This window comes from Bombina bombina, chromosome 6, assembly GCF_027579735.1.
Source record: "Bombina bombina isolate aBomBom1 chromosome 6, aBomBom1.pri, whole genome shotgun sequence".
NCBI classification, from domain to species: Eukaryota; Metazoa; Chordata; class Amphibia; order Anura; family Bombinatoridae; genus Bombina; species Bombina bombina.
Window position 1 is genome coordinate 180717746 of NC_069504.1, and position 16370 is coordinate 180734115.

The following is a 16370-nucleotide window of genomic DNA, read 5'->3' on the forward strand; positions in this document are numbered from 1 at the left end:
CTCCCCCCTCTCACTGCCTGTATGCAGTTAATGCACGGAGACAGCCACTCAGCCAGTGTGCTTGTGATCATGTTACTACTGGCATTAACCCCCTGCTGCCCCCCCCCCTCACACTGCCTATATGCATACAGACTCTTCACTTCCTGTTCTGCTTAGACAGTGCCCTGACATTACTGGTGATTCGATCGTAATGCAGCAGGGTCTATGCTGTGGTCCGTCCTGCCCATGGAGCTATAATAAAGTTGCTCCACCCTCTTTCTTTACATTGCAGGGATCTGTAAAGCAGCTGATGCTGAATGAATGGTGCCGGCTTCCTCCTGCTGTGTCTGCTCTGCAATATGGAGCTGTGCAGGTGGATGGGTATGTTCACTGGAGGGTACTGCCATGCAAGTGTATATAGATGTGCTGCTCTGCATAGATTACATGGTATATGATGTCTGAATATAATATAATGAAGAAATGGAACCCAGGTACATTTTATTTTTAAAATCTTGCAAAATGCAAAATTAGCGTATGAAACCTGTATGCAAAGTTTTTAAAAACGAATGTATTTAATAATCTGATGCACAATTTTATTTTGCCAGGGGGCAGGGGCTGGCACATTTATGTCAAAATTAGGAAAATATTGCACATATTTTTGCATAGTGTTATTCTTCACTGGTGTTATAAATATATATATGTGTGTGTGTGAAAAAGAGAAAGAGAACAGCCCTCCTGAGATAGAACAAAAGCTAGAATAACTTCCATGCCTGTTCATTTATATTGCAAATCAGGGTGCAAGTTCTTTTAGCACACTATGCCCCTTCACAGAGAAAAAATATCCTGTAGCATATTAAAAAAAGAAAAAACAGAAGCGCCACATGGCCCAATATTGTTTGGTCCAAAATTGTAGATCTTAAGATAGACAAACAGACTCACATTTAGGAGAGCACCTCAGTTAGTGCTAATAGGGGCAGTCTGGGATCTATTCGGTCACCCAGAAGACCAACTTCCAGCACAGGAACTGAACTCTATATGGACAGAGAAGAGACACAAGTGCCTATATGGCCTAGTATTGTCGGTGCAAGTAAATAAAGCCAGATATTAATAGGAGTGGTACTCACAATGTATCAAGCACCTCTTTTGATGCTAAGGGAGCATGGGAGGGATCAATATGGTCACCAACAGATCTTATGGCAGGGTATCCAAGGAGAGAGATGATGGTTCCCAGGATGGTCAAAGTAATAAATGTCTTGTTGTAGCTGGGAGAGAGAGAGCACTGCAGATTATCATCCAAAGCACACATGCAGCTGTAGCATATTAGTCTGATCCTGCCCAATGACAGTCCAGCACCGAAATACCAGGCCTCTTTTCGTCTTCCTGTCAGTTTTACTTACAATAGGTAAAACTGACAGGGAAGACGCAAATAAGTAAAACTGACAGGAAGACGCAAAGAGGAAGAAGGAAACAAGCCACACAAGACAACAGTACTCTCGGTTTCACTGAGCGTTTACCTTCGCGCAAATGATTGGGCACATCGGTGAGGGCTCTTTCCCCCTGGAAGATTACCAATTCTGATTCTATGGAGGTGGGAGAAAGTTTAGAGACTGGAGATTCTGAGGCTGGGGACAGCTTTGATCCCTAGAAGTGGTACAGCACTGCCAGCTTGCTACATATCCACTTTACATACATGGTTTGGGAGAACCGGGGTGGCAGTGAACACCTAAAGTAAAGTGCGAACATTGGGGTTAATACAACATTTGCTATACCATAATATCTAAATAGTGAGCTTGTATGGGTTTTTTTTGGCGCTGTAAACTATACTTCTTCATTATGAAACTAAGAGCAATCTGTACCAGAATGATGGGAAGAAAAAAGTATAGAGATGGCTTGGAACGGCTCATGATCCAAAGCAAACCACATAATCTGTAAAACACGGTGGAGGCAGTGTAATAGCATGGGCATGCATGGCTTCCAAAGGCACTGGGTCACTAGTGTTTATTAATGATGTGGCAGAAGACAGAAGCAGCCGGATCAATTCTGAAGTGTATAGGGATATATTGTCTGCTCAGATTCAGCCAAATTCAGCAAAGTTGATTGGACGGCTTTACAGGTGGACAATGACACAAAACATACTGTGAAAGCAACCCAGGAGATTTTTAAGACAAAGAAGTGGAATATTCTGCAATGGCCGAGTCAATCACCTGATCTCAACCCGATCAAGCATGCATTTCACTTGCTGAACACAAAACTTAAGGCAAAAAGACCCACAAACAAGCAACAACTGACTGCTGCAGTAATGGCCTGGCAAAGCATCACAAAGGAGGAAACCCAGCGTTTGCTGATGCTCCATGTGTTCCAGACTTCAAGCAGTTATTGCCTGCAAAGGATTCTCGGCAAAGTATTATAAATGAACATTTTATTTATAATTGTGTTAATTTGTCCAATTACATTTGAGCCCCTGAAATAAGGGGAGTGTGTATGAAAATGGTTGCAGTTCTTAAACGTTTTATACAATATTTTTGTTCAACCCCTTGAATTAAAGATGAAAGTCTGCACTACAATTGCATCAGTGTCCAGATATTTATGGATCTAACTGTATATTGATTCTTTGGAATGTTCATTACTTAAAATACCAATAATGAAGTTCTGTCATTCTTGGAAATATTATAAATTAGAGTCATACTCACATAGGGCCCAGTGATCTAAAGCTCTCCTCTCTGGCGAGATGATTGAAGACGTCTTATCAGTACGACAACGGCCCTCAAATAATTTTAGAAAGGCAAATTTTAACTTGAGAGATGTTTAACTTGCTATACAGGGTTCTGGATGGGAAGAAAAGACAATTACATTGCAATATAACGCTAAAAAAAAGCCCCCAAAGATTTGGTGTGATTTATCCCCATGCTGTTGAGGTTTTTGGTCATCAGTTACCTAGTAGTTTCACAATGGGCCTATTTATCAAAGGTCTTGCAGACCTGATCCGACTTATCAAAGGTCTTGCAGACCTGATCGACAGTGCGGATCAGGTCCGCAAGACCTTGCTGAATGCGGAGAGCCCCCTGCAGACTCGCGCCGCCAGCAGGGAGGTGTCAATCAACCCAATCGGGTTAATTTCCGGCGATTCCTGTCCGCCTCATCAGACCAGGCGGACAGGGTTATGGAGTCTGAAGACTCGCCAGAAACACGGGCCCACAAGCTCCGTTCGGAGCTTGATAAATGGGCCCCTATATATGGTATGTCTTACAGTGTTGATTGGTTCCAGAAAACAGATTAAAAATATCTATACATTTATAATATAAGCAATTTTGTTGAAAGGAAAAATAAACTCACAGGATATAAATGTTTTCCTCTCCAGAATATATTTTAATACAAAGCAGAGAAAATTATATTAGCTACACATTTAACATGTTGTAAATTTGATACATATGGTACTTGCCCAGCAGGCTTTGTAGAGTTTCTTAGTATAATTTAATTTTTATTACAAGACAGAAGGCTTCCTATTTGGTGTTAAATTTTATTATTGAAAACTTTTCAGCATCTTCTTAGCAACAGATGAGGTAAGAAGTAATAAAAATAATAACCATTCATAGCTCAGAATAGGTGTATTAACCCAACTTTAAAGGTTTCTCTCTATTTTATGAAACTCCAGCTAAGCATTTTATACCTTTCTAATTTTCATATTTTTCTTATATTTATAAAGATGTAAATTTGATTTGATTTTATTTTCATCTCTTTATTTTATTTTCCTTTATTAGATATGCAGGTAGAATAGAATTTCTACATGCAAAATTAAATCAGCCAGTGGCCATCTTGTTAACTAAATTCCAAAATCTGGTTTAATAATTTTTAGATGTAGGCACGGGAGCTGGTGATTTGGTTGGCAGGTCTAAAGTGTACTGCTAAATGGAAATTCCACCCTAGTGCAAGAATTATAGTAGAGTACTCAACCAGGGTGTCAATCAACCCGATCGTATTTGATCGGGTTGATTTTTGTCCGCCGCCCTCAGAGCAGGCGGACAGGTTATGGAGCAGCGGCCTGAAGGCTCACCATAAACACGGTGCATTAAGCTCCATTCGGAGCTTGAGAAATTGACTCATGCACGATTCCCCCATAGGAAACAATAGGCTGTTTGAGCTGAAAAAAAACCCAACACCTGCAAAAAAGCAGCGTTCAGCTCCTAACGTAGCCCCATTGTTTTCTATGGGGAAACACTTCCTACGTCTGCCACCTAACACCCTAACCATGTACCCCCGAGTCTAAACACCCCTAACCTTACACTTATTAACCCCTAATCTGCCGACCCCCGCTATCGCTGACCCCCTGCATATTATTTTTTAACCCCTAATCTGCCGCTCCCATACACCGCCGCAACGCTGGTTTTGACGGCTAACGTCAAACTCTAAATCTAGCCGACAGTTTCTAGAGATATTAGAGGCACATTTATCACAAGAGCTGCTGGTGCAATGCTGAATACGGAGACCGTATTGCTCTCTGCATTTAGCGATGTCTGTCTGACCTGATCCGCACTGTCGGATCAGGTCCGACAGACATTTGATAAATAGGCCTCCTAGTTGTTTGTCATTATGCTCACATGGAGTTTAAAGCATATGGAGTAAAGCTATTTCTGGCACATGTCTAGACATAGAGAAATCAACTAGGCATAATCAATCCTCCTTAAGCCTCCCTCAAACTAGAATAGGAAATGATTGCAACCTACAACCCTGACAGAGCCCCCATTAACCACAACCTCAGGGTGCAGCTTGTAGAAGGATAGTCAAGATGTGGTCCTGTGAAATTTACAAAGTAAAACAGAAAACACAATATAAGTGACTACCGGTCTTTGAAACACGACCTGCTTCCAGTGCACTAGATATTCAAGGTGACCTCTTTTTATGTAGAAATCCAAAATCTCTTTATATTCATCTACCCCATCCACACATGTGAAGACAAAAGGTGTTCCTTCCATTGCTTCAGCAGAGAACCATGAAATACTAGATTCAGAAGATAAAAATATGGAAGATCTGACCACATTACCACTGGGTTGGTCACTTGAATAATGACAAAAAGAGCCTATTGTAACAAGGGTTCCTTGCTCCATAAAATCACAGACAAATTGGAGGCTAGGTTTAGATAGCTAAACCTGTCACTATACTTAGGGAAAAAGTAAATCTGGATATATCTATTTTAAGCTTTTGACATTTCTCTCAAAAGGGTATGATAAGGTAACTGAAACTACTGCTGCAATTAAGAGAATAAGTAAAGTATGGAACAGGGGTCATAGAGGGTGGACCCTAAAGGTTAGCAGTATGTAAATAAGTAAGTGGACTATTGCCTTTGGTTATACTCCAAGTTTTAATGAGTATATTATGTATGGCTATTTGTTTGAGGGTAAAGAAAAGGAAAATGTTAGATCAGAGACAGTAGTCTCAGAGAAGCCATGCAGTCTTAGAGATTTTTGGATATAGAATAATAAATTATATGGCTGTAAATAAAGAGACCACACTGTCTGGCTGGGTCTCAATATACGAGCTGCCGTCAGGTATTCCAGATTACATTGATCAGTGGGTATTGTATTTATATGAAGACCCCCTACAGCAGAAGAATCCATTACAGGGAGTGCAGAATTATTAGGCAAGTTGTATTTTTGAGGATTAATTTTATTATTGAACAACAACCATGTTCTCAATGAACCCAAAAAACTCATTAATATCAAAGCTGAATAGTTTTGGAAGTAGTTTTTTAGTTTGTTTTTAGTTATAGCTATTTTAGGGGGATATCTGTGCGTGCAGGTGACTATTACTGTGCATAATTATTAGGCAACTTAACAAAAAACAAATATATACCCATTTCAATTATTTATTTTTACCAGTGAAACCAATAAAACATCTCAACATTCACAAATATACATTTCTGACATTCAAAAACAAAACAAAAACAAATCAGTGACCAATATAGCCACCTTTCTTTGCAAGGACACTCAAAAGCCTGCCATCCTGGATTCTGTCAGTGTTTTGATCTGTTCACCATCAACATTGCGTGCAGCAGCAACCACAGCCTCCCAGGCACTGTTCAGAGAGGTGTACTGTTTTCCCTCCTTGTAAATCTCACATTTGATGATGGACCACAGGTTCTCAATAGGATTCAGATCAGGTGAACAAGGAGGCCATGTCATTTGATTTCTTCTTTTATACCCTTTCTTGCCAGCCACGCTGTGGGAGTACTTGGGACGCGTGTGATGGAGCATTGTCCTGCAATGAAAATCATGTTTTTCTTGAAGGATGCAGACTTCTTCTGTACACTGCTTGAGAGGTGTCTTCCAGAAACTGGCAGATGGACCTGGAGTTGAGCTTGACTCCATCTCCAACCCGGAAAGGCCCCACAAGCCTCATCCTTTGATGATACCAGCCCAAACCAGTACTCCACCTCCACCTTGCTGGCGTCTGAGTCGGACTGGAGCTCTCTGCCCTTTACCAATCCAGCCACGGGCCCCATCCATCTGGGCCCATCAAGACTCACTCTCATTTCATCAGTCCATAAAACCTAGAAAATCAAGTCTTGAGATATTTCTTGGCCCAGCTCTTGATGTTTCAGCCTTGTGTGTCTTGTTCAGTGGTGGTCGTCTTTCAGCCTTTCTTACCTTGGCCATGTCTCTGAGTATTGCACACCTTGTGCTTTTGGGCACTCCAGTGATGTTGCAGCTCTGAAATATGGCAAACTGGTGGCAAGTGGCATCTTGGCAGCTGCAACGCTTGACTTTTCAGTCAGTTCATGGGCAGTTATTTTGCGCCTTGGTTTTTTCCACACGCTTCTTGCGACCCCTGTTGACTATTTTTGAATGAAACGCTTGATTGTTCGATGATCACGCTTCAGAAGCTTTGCAATTTTAAGAGTGCTGCATCCCTCTGCAAGATATCTCACTATTTTTGACTTTTCTGAGCCTGTCAAGTCATTCTCTTGACCCATTTTGCCAAAGGAAAGGAAGTTGCCTCTAATAATTATGCACACTGATATAGGGTGTTGATGTCATTAGACACACCCCCTTCTCATTACAGAGATGCACATCACCTAATATGCTTAATTGTAGTAGGCTTTCGAGCCTATACAGCTTGGAGTAAGACAACATGCATAAAGAGGAATGATGTGGTCAAAATACTCATTTGCCTAATAATTCTGCACTCCCTGTATTGTAAGGCACATTTAATGGCTTGTAAATGTTTGTCGCCTATTTTGCAATGAGTGCATCTGCGTCCTCTCGTTCCCATCTTTTTGAAATATTATTGCTCCAGTAACATTCTTGGAGGTATCCCACTTTGCTGTAGACAGGTTTATTGGAGTTTAACTGAGTAAAAGTAATCTTAACACTTCCTGCTTACAGTTTCCTCTGTCCAAAATGTCAAAGTTGAGAGGAACTGTTCAATTTAAGGCAAAACCAATCTCAAATAGAGCTGCTTATAAACTGGCAAAGCAAAACAAAACCCCCATAATCACTGCAAATGACCTGCACAAACTTTTAGCAGGCACCAATGGTGCACAGATCCATAGTACAGCAAGGCTGCATAGCCATTATTTGCAGGTATTCAGTGAATATCAGAAGACCGAATTAAAGGACATAAAACAGTATGAACTAACATTGGTTTTCTAAATATAAGCAAAACTTACCTGCAAAACGGTTTCTGTTTTAACCCCCATTAACCCTTTTAATACAGGCATAGCTTTGTTTGCAACAAGCTCCCCCCTGGGCATTTCCATATATGGAATGTGCTATCCAGGTCATAGCTTCAGCAGATCTGCACTCGTCGCACATGGCAAGGTAGGGGGCAGAGTCACATGCCACCCTGACTAAAGTAGTGCACAGTATAATGCTGAAGCTTTCACAAAGCATGGGACATCATCCCCATGGAAAAACGAGCAAACCTCTTGGCAAGAAACAGTAGCAGTACTGCTGTCCATCCTCAACCCCCCCCCTCCTTACTTGCATAAGTAATTATCTTCACATGCACACTTTATTACATGATACACTCAGGGTTTGGAGTAAGACACTGATAAGGGGGTAGAGCAGGCTACACTTGGTAACAACTAAAGTGTATGTAATTTTGCCGATTTTTGGTGTTAAAATATGAAGGCTTCCATTCTTTCTTTTCAATGATGGATTTATAGTCCTAAAACAGGTAAGGGGAAAAGGCCTGATAAAAACCTTGGCAATATTTTCATCAGTGGGATATTGTTTAACTCAGGGCCAGAAAAGGGCTCAAAGTGGCCAAAAGAATGTAAGACCTTGAAAGCAGCTTATATGGCAATCATAAAGTCTTCTAGTGCTGTAAACTGATCTTTCCCTTATTTCTCAAATTTGTCTATGATATTTTGATATTTGTCAGGTAATGTATGTACATCAGAATTTGTTCATAGTAAAGCTGAAGAAGACATCTGAATATACTACTTAGTATAAAATATGCAGGTGAAAGATTGATATCTGGATTCTGTACTCTCAGCCATAGGAAGTCAAGGAATAAAGGTGAAGGACCAAAACGGAATTGTGTTTAGGGCTGATAATTGTCATTAATCACAAAGCAAGATTTTATAGGGATTTCTTCCTCCACATGAAGCTGAATTGGGTTGGCCATACTATCTTTGTATAGTAGTTTTCTAAATATCTTGGTAAGTTTTTATAAAAAAAAACAGATACTCACCCCTGATGGGGATGATGGTGGCTGATGTGGATTGATGGTGGTGACTTTGACATGGTTGTTGGTCACTAAAGGAGAAGGAAAATAGATATGTTTGTTCCAGAGGGTTTTGAGAGAGTGCTAAATTCTAAAGTTCTAAATAAGCTTATGGGACTCTGGGGTTTTTAAATGTATCAATATTTTTTATATTTATATACTAAATATGATTCTATGGTAAATTATTGGAAACCACTAATCCATTACAACTAAGTTGCTAAATACTAACATAATCCTTACTACTAAGTTCTTAAAAAAAAAAAAAACACTATAAAAGGGTCTCCGTTGTTTCCAAAGAATTTATTAGGAAACCACTATATGGTGTAATAAGATTAATATTTACAGGCATATTTACAAAATATATTTTACAGCAAAACAGTACAAATAATTATTACAGGGCAACTAACTACCAAAACCCCAATTTGTGCAACACTGCTAAAATAATCACAGAATTTTATCAAAGGAATATACATTCTCCAATGTGTCAACATCAGCCATCGTCAGCAAGAGAGGGAGAGAGAAGAGAGAGAGGTTTTGGGTGTTTCCAGTTTTTATGCCCCAATTCAATAGGGAGGGGTTTATCATATGCCATTCAAAGTCTATTTGGAGTGTCCTTCTTAGACAAAGACTAGCAAAAGCCTAGTCTACAGGGAGTGCAGAATTATTAGGCAAACTGAGTATTTTGACCACATCATCCTCTTTATGCATGTTGTCTTACTCCAAGCCTGTATAGGCTCGAAAGCCTACTACCAATTAAGCATATAGGTGATGTGCATCTCTGTAATGAGTAGGGGGTGTGGTCTAATGACATCAACACCCTATATCAGGGTGTTCATAATTATTAGGCAACTTCCTTTCCTTTGGGCAAAATGGGTCAAAAGAAGGACTTGACAGGCTCAGAAAAGTCAAAAAATAGTGAGATATCTTGCAGAGGGATGCAGCTCTCTTAATATTGCAAAGATTCTGAAGCGTGATCATCGAACAATCAAGCGTTTCATTCAAAATAGTCAACAGGGTCGCAAGGAAGCGTGTGGAGAAAACCAAGGCGCAAAATAACTGCCCATGAACTGAGAAAAGTCAAGCGTGCAGCTGCCAGATGCCACTTGCCACCAGTTTGGCCATATTTCAGAGCTGCAACATCACTGGGAGTGCGCAAAAGCACAAGGTGTGCAATACTCAGAGACATGGCCAAGGTACCTGCAAATAATGGGCTATTCAAGCCTTGCTGTACAATGGATCTGTGCACCATTGTGCCCTGCTAAAAGTTTGTGCAGGTCATTTGCAGTGAGTATGGGGGTTTTGTTTGCTTTGCCAGTTTATAGCAGCTCGATTTGAGATTGTTTGCCTTAAATTGAACAGTTTCCTCTCAACTTTGACATTTTGGACAGAGGAAACTGTAAGCAGGAACGTGTTAAGATTACTTTTACTCAGTTAAACTGCCAATAAACCTGTCTACAGCAAAGTGGATACCTCAAGAATGTTACTGGAGCAATAATATTTCAAAAAGATGGGAACGAGGACCAGATTCACTCATTGCAAAATAGGCGACAAACATTTACAAGCCATTAAATGTGCCTTACAATACAGGGAGTGCAGAATTATTAGGGCAAATGAGTATTTTGACCACATCATCCTCTTTATGCATGTTGTCTTACTCCAAGCTGTATAGGCTCGAAAGCCTACTACCAATTAAGCAGTATAGGTGATGTGCATCTCTGTAATGAGAAGGGTGTGGTCTGAATGACATCAACACCCTATATCAGCGTGTGCATAATTATTAGGCACTTCCTTTCCTTTGGCAAAATGGGTCAAAAGAAGGACTTGACAGGCTCTGAAAGTAAAAAATAGTGAGATATCTTGCAGAGGGATGCAGCACTCTAAAATTGCAAAGCTTCTGAAGCGTGATCATCGAACAATCAAGCGTTTCATTCAAAATAGTCAACAGGGTCGCAAGAAGCGTGTGGAAAAACCAAGGGCGCAAAATAACTGCCCATGAACTGAGAAAAAGTTCCAAGGCGTGCAGCTGCCAAGATGCCACTTGCCACCAGTTTGGCCATATTTCAGAGCTGCAACATCACTGGAGTGCCCAAAAGCAACTAGGTGTGGGCAATACTCAGAGACATGGCCAAGGTAAGAAAGGCTGAAAGACGACCACCACTGAACAAGACACACAAGCTGAAACATCAAGGACTGGGCCAAGAAAATATCTCAAGACTGATTTTTCTAAGGTTTTATGGACTGATGAAATGAGAGTGAGTCTTGATGGGCCAGATGGATGGGCCCGTGGCTGGATTGGTAAAGGGCAGAGAGCTACAGTCCGACTCAGACGCAGCAAGGTGGAGGTGAGTACTGTTTTGGGCTGGTATCATCAAAGATGAGCTTGTGGGGCCTTTCCGGGTTGAGGATGGAGTCAAGCTCAACTCCCAGTCCTACTGCCCAGTTTCTGGAAGACACCTTCTTCAAGCAGTGGTACAGGAAGAAGTCTGCATCCTTCAAGAAAAACATGATTTTCATGCAGGACAATGCTCCATCACACGCGTCCAAGGACTTCCACAGCGTGGCTGGCAAGAAAGGGTATAAAAGAAGAAAATCTAATGACATGGCCTCCTTGTTCACCTGATCTGAACCCCATTGAGAACCTGTGGTCCATCATCAAATGTGAGATTTACAAGGGGAGGGAAAACAGTACACCTCTCTGAACAGTGTCTGGGAGGCTGTGGTTGCTGCTGCACGCAATGTTGATGGTGAGCAGATCAAAACACTGACAGAATCCATGGATGGCAGGGCTTTTGAGTGTCCTGCAAAGAAAGGTGGCTATATTGGTCACGTGTTGTTTTTGTTTTTGTTTTTGAATGTCAGAATGTATATTTGTGAATGTTGAGATGTTATATTGGTTTCACTGGTAAAAAAAATAATTGAAATGGGTATAGTTTGTTTTTTGTTAAGTTGCCTAATAATTATGCACAGTAATAGTCACCTGCACACACAGATATCCCCCTAAAATAGCTATAACTAAAAACAAACTAAAAACAACTTCCAAAACTATTCAGCTTTGATATTGAGTTTTTTGGGTTCATTGGAGAACATGGTTGTTGTTCAATAATAAAATTAATCCTCAAAAATACAAACTTGCCTAATAATTCTGCACTCCCTGTATAGTTTTACATATGTTGAATAATCACAGTATAGTTTTAAGAATTAACTACCTGAATATTCAATTTTAAAACCAGCTATTGTGGTGAATTGTACTCGTATTAATGCAAGGCTGATAATGAACTCCTTAGCTATTTTTGTATTTTCATGCCTCAGCTGCATTTTTTATCGTTTCTAAAATTTTATAGACCTCCTTTGTAGATTTTAGACTCTTCAGTTGTCCAGCTCTTCAATTCTAATGACACCAAGCACCTCTAAAATGACCAAAAGTCTAATTGCAGCATTTAGGACAACATCCTTGAAATTTATGGGCCACCCTAACAAATTGTATGATTTTGTCCTTTCTTCTGGTTATTTTCCTACATCCCTTTAATGGCAGAGCCTAGACATAGATGATCATATTCTTTTGTAGCTAATGTCAATATTGTACTCCCAGATGATTGCAGAGATGTTGTTCTTATAAGGATTGACCCTAAACCAGTGATGTGCGGTGACTTCAGAGGCTGGTGAGGCAGTGGCTCGGAATCGGATATGCCTTCATTCTTTTGTATCCTTTGTTGAAAAGCATATCTAAATATGCTCAGTAACTACTGAGCATATTTAGGTATGATTTTCAACAAAGGATATCAACAGAATGAAGAAAACCAGATATCCTTTGTTGAAACTCATATCTAAATATGCTCAGTAGTATAATATAACTGTGTTGGTTATGCAAAATTGGGCAATGGGTAATAAAGGGATTATCTATCTTTTAAAACAATAACAATTCTTTGGTAGACTGTCCTACTGAGCATGTGCAAGAATTCACAGCATATACGTACCTGTATATGCATTTGTGATTGGCTGATGGCTGTCACATGATAAAGGGGGATTGGAAACAGACATAACTTTGCAATTTAGTTTAAAAAAATCTACTACTCATTTGAAGTTCAGACTAAATGCTATTGCATTATCTTATTATCATGCATTTCTTGATTATGCAAATCTACTGTATTCACTGGTCCTTTAACCACAGTGGCAATTCTAAATCCTAAACCAATAATTTCCTGTCTCATGATACTAAGACAAAAATGCTCATCCAGAGACATAGTATATATTTATTGTTAATAGTATAATATTAAATCTATATTCACAATGCCCATGAGTCTATGAGATCATGGATCTACTTTTTTTTTTTGGTGTGACTGTTGCAATGTAATTTCAAACATGTGTGAGAAATATCAGGGAATATAAATAGTAATAGGCAGTAGGCACCAAAAGTATGTATTTTTCTTCTATTTAATCACTTTCATGAAAAAATACCAATTTTTACTTGAATTGACATTGTCAATTCAAGTAAAAAATTGTATTTTTGCATGAAAGTGATTAAATAAAAGAAAAATACATACTTTTGGTGCCTACTGCTGCATAATCCTATTTATATTCGCTGATATTTCTCACACATGCTGCTTCCACTGCCAAATCCAATGATCATTCTCCTGTTGTTCTCTGTTCTGTGACGCAGCAAAGTAAAAGTACACAACAACTCCTTCATAGTAGTCCTACTCCTATCCTAATCTAAATCAAGTCAACAACACTTCGAGGCTCAGGCTCAGACAGTCACTATAAGAGCAGTTTTGTATTTAATAAATATATTATAATAATTGTTCATCATTCATTCAGCAATTTTCACTGACACCCACTGCTGAATTTAATTATCCAAGAAAAATATCAAGTGCCGCCACCTAGCTAAAAAAGATGCGCTAAAATAGAATAGATTGGCTCAGTCACTATAAGAGCAGTTTTTTTTTATTTAATTTTTTAAATAAATATATTATATAATTATATATAAGTCACTCAAGTGCCGCCAGCCACCTACCTAAAAAAAGAATGTGCTAATAGAATAGATTGGCAGCCTCAGTCACTCACTATAAGTCAGAGCAGTTTTTATTTTATTTAATTTTAATCATCAATAATATATTATATTATATAAAATTTAAATAATATCAACTAACTTCATCAAGTGCCGCCAGCCGCCACTTACCTAAAAAAAGAATGCGATTCAATAGATTGGCAGCCTCAGTCACTCACTATAAGTCAGAGCAGTACAGTTTTTTTGTATTTAATTTTATTCATCAAATCAATATATTATATTATAAATAATTATATAAGTCAACTAACTTCAAGTGCCGCCAACCACCTACCTAAAGAATGCGCTAAAATAATAGAAAAGATTGGCCCAGGCTGAGCAGGCTCAGTCACTATAAAAGCTGTTTTTTTTTTTGCCGGTATCAACTTAGTGCCGCCACGGCCACCTACCTAAAAAAGATGTTCTCCGCTCCGGTTGCTTTAAACGACAACGTTCAGTAACTTCAGTATTGTAACAGACAGTTCGACACTCTGACACCCACCACGTCTGACTCCGTCTCTGAGTTGAGCTGCTCTGACACGTGACCGCACGTGACACGCGGAAGGATTCTATTTCCTTTCCGCCCGGCACTCAGAGACAGCCAGCCCAAGTGATTGGCTGAGAGTGAGACTCTGAGAGGCGGCCAGGGCTGAGTCCGGACGGAGGCTTTGACAGTCAAGCCTCCAGTGGAAGCGTATGGGGCGCATTGGAGAGCACTGCATTAGCACCTTTTCTCCTCTTGGTGGCAGTCTCTCAGCATTCCATACACTTCCACAGTAGTCAATACATTCATATTGCGCAATGCAAGGACAGCTGGCTGGCCTTGTCTTGCGCAATATGAATGTATTGATGTATTACGTTTTATAAGTTAATTAATTTAAGTTGAGTACACAAACACAAGTCCTGATTTTGGTGGAGGGGTAGGGGGGTCACCTTTCTTTATTTAAAAACAAAAATATATGAAAAAAAAAAAAAAGATCTAATTTTTTTATTTTTTTTATTTTTAAAAAAGGCTGTTATTACATACATTGGCCAGGGGAGGCACTGCCTCACCTGCCTCCTGTGACTGCACGTCACTGCCCTAAACTAAATTACCATGCAATTGTATGAAGTCTGGATCTTTAGAGATTTGTATTTTGGGACTTATACATCATGAAAACTGTTTCTAATTTCACAACCCGCGAGGAAAACTTAATTAACCCCTCAACGGGCCAATCCTTTCTTCCAGGCCACCAATCTGCTTCAATTCCCTAGACAATATGCCAACTTTTAATTCAGGTAGCCTAAACCTTCAAGAGTGTTCATTCCAGCTAGTGCTAGACCATGCTAGCTGGATCTCGTTGCAAAGGTAGAATAAGACAAGCCCTTCAGCCTCATCCATTTTCTTAAGATGTCAAGCATGTATAGGATCATAGGCGTTCTTTGTCCTTTATATATATATTTATATAAAGCAGTATTGCCCAATATTTTTATTATTCAAGGTACCCTAAGGTATGCAAAGTTTGAAGATATCTTCATTAGTTACCGTCCTGTTGCCAACAATTTATTTAATTAAATGAAGTGAAGTCAGTGATGCAATAATGGATATCCAATAAGGAGGCTTTGAACAGGTTGGGGGATGTTTAGCAATTATTTCAATTGTAGTCTATTGTTCAGTTGCCAGCCTTCTGGTTGGGAGTGCATATTTGTGGCTCGATTTTCACAAGGATATCTTGGGCAGCTCAAGAATTCCAGTTGCATACCAGTTTCTAGAATTGATTGAGGATTCATTAATTGCTTTTTGAACATTTGTATTTTACACAGAATCGTCAAATTCTCATCAGTTCAGAAGATAACCTCTGAGAAGGTACCAAGTTTAAATATTGGTAAACTTGAGCAAGCAATTATAATGGTTCAGTTTTGGCATCAAACTTTTTGGTCCAAGTTGTATACAATTGGAGGAAGCCAACTTTAGAGTTTGATACAGGAGAAACTCCAGCAATTAGATATTGCATAGCTCGTTGTCTTTTTTTATCTGCCTGTGAGCAGTATTTGGTTTATTCAAAAGTGACCTTTTTAGTTTCTAGAGCAATCTCTAATGATTTTTTAGTCCAGAGACTGTTTTACAGATGCCTCAGGGAGTTAATACATTACAGTCCACCTGTTTTTAATCTCCTGTTTGATTGTTCATGTTTGTCCATGATGATTTTGCACAGCTCATTTCAGCAGACTATAATATACCCCTGTACTTTTAAGAAAACAAAATGAATTAAATAAATTAAAGCTGTATTCTTACTAGCATGTCAAGCCAATTAGAGTAGGGTTGAATTTAATTTATGTATGCATATTTATGTGTGATGTGTTTCTATGTATGTATATATGATATATATGCACTGTATGTGTGTGTATGTATATATAATATATATGTGTGTGTGTGTGTGTATGTATATATAAAATATATGTGAGTGTATGTATGTATATATAATATGTGTATGTACAGTATATATAATATGTGTGTGTATGTATATATAATATATGTGGTGTGTGTGTGTGTGTGTGTATGTATATATAATATATATGTGGTGTGTGTATGTATATATAATATATATGTGTGTGTGTTTGAGTGGGTATTAGTGGGCGGTTTTCA

At 39.1% G+C, this 16370-nt stretch overlaps 1 protein-coding gene across 1 annotated transcript in view; it reads left to right on the plus strand.

Annotated features, from left to right (window-relative positions):
* The window catches only part of WNT2 (Wnt family member 2), a 211256-nt gene that overhangs the window by 80840 nt on the left and 114046 nt on the right, over nt 1–16370 (plus strand).